The sequence below is a fragment of the Cebus imitator genome, unplaced genomic scaffold, assembly GCF_001604975.1.
Source record: "Cebus imitator isolate Cc_AM_T3 unplaced genomic scaffold, Cebus_imitator-1.0 Scaffold15, whole genome shotgun sequence".
In the NCBI taxonomy this organism is placed as follows: Eukaryota; Metazoa; Chordata; class Mammalia; order Primates; family Cebidae; genus Cebus; species Cebus imitator.
Genome location: NW_016107330.1, coordinates 10,802,113 through 10,806,960, shown reverse-complemented (window position 1 = coordinate 10,806,960; position 4,848 = coordinate 10,802,113).

The window sequence follows — 4,848 nt, the reverse complement described above, 5'->3', positions numbered from 1 at the left end:
CTTATGAAGACGGAGAGCAAATTGGTGGTTACGGTGGGAGAGCAATGAAGAGAGGTACAAATATACAGCTAACTAGAAGAAATAAGACTTAGTGTTTGATAGATTAGTAGGGTGACTATAGTTAACATTAATCTATTGTACATTTCAAAATAGCTAGAAGAGAATACAGCATTCCTATCATAAAGAAAATATGAATATTTAAGGCAATGGACATCCCAATTACCCTGATTTGATCTTTACAAACTACATGAACATATCAAATTATCACATGTACCCCCTCAAATATGTACATCTATTACATATCAATAAAAATATTTCAATAATGAAAGAAAGCTGAACGAATGAGGGATGTGGAACCCTGGCCTGCAGTCTAATTTCTAGAGCACGGTAGGCCCTAGAGAGATGTCTTTCCTCTGCCTGCTGGGGAAGCTGTAGGTGGTGGAATTCCCCACCCCGGGATCCCAGACCTTTCCGGACCAGGTCCCAGATTCCACTAGAGCTGAGAAGCTTCCTCTGGACAAGAGGCCATGGTGCCATGTCATTATCCGCTTCCACAGGGCAGCCTATTCCAGTCTCTTTAACCAGGACTTGTTTTTCATGTAAGACATAGAAAGGGATTACAGGCATGTTTTTCATGCCTGTAATCCTAACACTTTGGGAGGCAGAGGTGGGTGGATCATCTGAGGTCTGGAGTTTGAGACCAGTCTGGCCAACATGGCGAAACCCCGTCTCTACTAAAAATACAAAAAATTTGCCGGGTATGGTGGTGTACACCTGTAATCCCAACTACTCGTGAGGCTGAGGCACAAAAATTGCTTGAGCCCGGGAGGCAGAGGTGGCAGTGAGCCGAGATGACACCACTGCATTCCAGCCTGAGCGACAGAGCGAGACTCTGTTTCAAAAACAAACAAACAAAGACACAGAAAGGAGCCTGGTTCCTCTTTTCCAGTTTTGAAGAATAAACGCAATTATCAGGTAGCAGCTTTTGAGTGTCCAGGCTTTAGAGTCATCCAAAGGACATTTCCTTTTTCTTTTACGTTCCTTTTTTTTTTTTTTTTTTTTTTTTTTTTTTTTTTTTTTTTTTTTTTTTTTTGAGACAGGGTGTTGCTGTCACCCAGGCTGGAGTGCAGTGGTGCAGACATACCACACGATAGCCGTAACCTCTCAGGCACAAGTGATCCTCCTGCTAGCTGGGACCACAGGCATGCACGACCACACCCTGCTAATTTTTTTGTATTTTTAGTAGAGATGAGGTTTTACCATATTGGCCAGGCCAGTCTCAAAGTCCTGAACTTGTGATCTGCCCGCCTTGGACTCCCAAAGTGCCAGGAGGCTGTAAGCCACTGTGCCCAGCCCACCTTAGGCTTTTGAGTACTTAGAGGGGCCCTACCTCTTCCCCAGCCTCCACAGGAGGATCTCTCGCCAGGAGCTGGGGCTGCCAGCCTCTGCAGCCCTGATGTAGCAAAGATGCTAAGAAGCATGGAGGAAGCAGGCACCCCTGGACCAGCAGTCAGGGAACTCAGGTGCTATCATTTCAAATCTTGACTAGGCCCCTACTGCGGGCCAGGCACTGTCCTCTCAAGGCTGGATGTGTAACTCACGGGCCTTCTATTCCAATGGAGGCATCTGCTGATGATCAAGGAAACAAAGACATGATCAAGATCATTTCAGATGGTGACAGGGCAGTGAAGACAACAAGCACAGAAAGGGGACAGAAGAGGCCGGGTGCGCCAGGACGGCTTCCAGTGGAGGGCGAGGCTGGAAACAAGGAGGGCCTCGCTGAGGAGTGACCTTGGAGCTGAGATCTATGCGTGGGAAAGAGGCAGCCATGCACAAATGTGAGAGCAGACTAGTCCTGGAGGAGAATGGTCAGCGCTAAGGCCCTGAGGCAGAAGTGAGCTTGGAGTATTGGGAGAAAAATGCTGGGGAGGGCGGTAGGAGGAAGAACATAAATTGAGGCCCTATCCTTTCGCCGTTAGCTCCATTGAGGTTTGAGTATAACTCACTTCCTAACTTGACCCCTAAACTCTGGGCATCTGTGAGCTTAAATAAACCTTTCTCTGGGAGGCTGAGGTGGGAGGATCACCTGAGCCCAGGAGGTCAAGGCTGCAGTGAATTTTGATCACACTCCAGTCTGGATGACAGAGTAAGACCCTGTATCAAAACAAGAAGCAAGCAAACATACAAACAAACCTTTCTTGGACCAATTTCTACTTTTATTTTAACAGTTTTTGTAAAGGGAACAGGACATTCATCAGGAAGTCAGGTAGTTTAAATTCTGGCCACAGCTTTTTCAGTAGCAAGTCGCGTGACTTTGGACAAGTCGCTTTTCTGATCTGTAAACCAGGGGATTGGACCACAAGTTCTAAAGGCTCTTCTGGCTGAGACCTGGGGCACCAGGAATTCATGTAAAGTCTTCCTGATCCTATTTATTTTCAGCTTGATATGTCCTGCTTATGTCTGTTCCTTCTTGCGGGAAGTGTGCATGCAACCATCACGTAGTAGACATTTTTGAGAACAGGAGACAATCTGAACATACACTAACAGGGAATGGTCTCATATGTTGAGCAGCTATTAAAAGAAGAATGAGCTATACACTTAAATCCACTGAGCTGGAGGGGCGTGCGTGATATAAACGAGAATAAAGCCAGTTGCAGAATAACAGCGTGTTAGAGAATGATGTCATTTTTTGTTGTTTGTTTGTGAAAACAAACAACAAAACCTCTATCCAAGTGTGTATGGGCTTTGTTCATATTCACGAGTATGGGGAAAAGTGGAGGATGATAAGCTCCAGGCTGTAAGAGGAGTAACCCAGGAGTGTGTGCGCTACAAGCGTGGGGAATGAGAATGGGGAACAGAGAGGGGCTAAGGGAAGTTATCCATTTTTTATGTTTTATATTTGAGATGAAGTCTTGCTCTGTCACCCAGGCTGGAGTGCAGTGGTGTGATCTCAGCTCACTGCAACCCCTGCCTCCTGGGTTCAAGCGATTCTCCTGCCTCAGCCTCCTGAGTAGCTGGGATTACAGGCCCCCACCACCACACCTGGCTAATTTTTGTATTTTTAGTAGAGACAGGGTTTTACCATTTTGGCCAGGCTGGTCTTGAACTTCTGGCCTAAAGTGACCTGCCCTCCTCGGCTTCCCAAAGTGCTGGGATTACAGGCATGAGCCACCATGCCTGGCCCATTTTGTCTGAATATTTGCTGTTTCACTGATTTCAAGTAAAAATGTGTTGCTTTTTTTTTTTTTTTTTTGCGTTTATCATCTTAGAAGGAGAGCTTAGTACATCTCTAAGGAGTCAAACTGCCAGGGAAACATCCCTGCAGACATCTACTGGCCCCTGACAGCATGCACTGCTCCCTGGGCCACTCCTAACCCATGGCTGTCATCCCACACGTATCCTTCCCCGAGGAGATCCAGAGACATCACCGGGCCCAGCCAGCCATCTGGGCTTGCACGAATCAGTGGGATTTTGGCAGAGGTTGATGTGATGCAAGATCTCTAGGTCTTCTGTTCTTTGGAATTGAGAGAAGTAGAGGAGTGGGAGTGAGCGGGACCCAGTCTGATTTTACGAGAATATCCACATCCCCCGCCGTATCCCCACCCCCACCTCAAAGGCTGCAGAATGATCACATTCTGTATTCCTGTGGGATATGAGATCACAGGCGTGATGATGGCATGAGAAGCTCCAGCTGCAAGGGTCTTCTGGGACCTCCTAGTCATTCCTCTGACTACAAATGGGGATGTACCCACCACCCCTCAGGCCCATCATGGGGGGCAGTAGTGGGGTGGGGGAGCTTATTGCTGGAGCTTGGCAAGCTGTTTCCCGGTCATGTTCTCCCTCCAGGAAATCCTTGAAGATGCCCATTTGAAACCTCCCTTGCTGCAGTCTGTGCCAGGTTCCTTGGCAGGGGGCTTCATCCTCCAGGCAAGAGCCTTTAAGGAAGGCCAGTGGGTAACTTACTGCCTCACTCCAGCTTTCTTGTCTCAGAGCCAGTAAGGAATCATCCTGCCCCTGCCTCTTGGCTAGTACCTGATGCTTTTCAAAGTCTTCTTGCATTCCCTCTCCTTTGAATGGCCCCTCAGAACAACCCTTGAGGCAGGAACAGTGGGGATTATTACCTCCATATTGCAGAGACGATGGAGACTGAAGCAGTAAAGGGAGTTGCCCATGTCCCAGGATGAGTAGAAAGCAATCCCAGGCTCAGACTCCAGGATCAGCCTGTTCAGCTCATGCTGCATCCTCAGAAGTGCCCCTCCCTGTCGAAGATCCCCTAAGAGGTTGGCTTAGTAAGCCAGATTCATAGCCAGTGAACTCACTTCCCAGTTGCAGCTGAGTGGATCAGGGTGGATCTGTGATCTGGGGACCACCCAGAGACTGGGCTGTGACCACCAGGTGACTACAAATCAGCCTCACACCTTAGCACTTGAACAGAGGTCTCAGGCTTTGGATGGACTGAACTGAAGAAGTGTATGGAGTCAGCGTCAGAGCCAAGTGCTGATGGAAGGCACAAGGGGGCGGGTGCTCTGAACAGGGAAGAAAGCCAGTCAACAGAGTGCAGACTGGGAAAGTGTGTGAGGGGCAGCCAGGTGGCCCCAAAGAGAGAAATGGCAGGTGGTTTCAGATCCCATGTGCTGGCTGGATGTCCTATAATCAGGCAATGTGATGATGGAATCCCCTGAAGTCTTTCAGTGACTTTACTCAGAACTGGGACCGGATAAGAATAGCAATGGTGAGGCCGGGCGCGGTGGCTCAAGCCTGTAATCCCAGCACTTTGGGAGGCCGAGGCGGGTGGATCACGAGGTCAAGAGATCGAGACCATCCTGGTCAACATGGTGAAACCCCGTC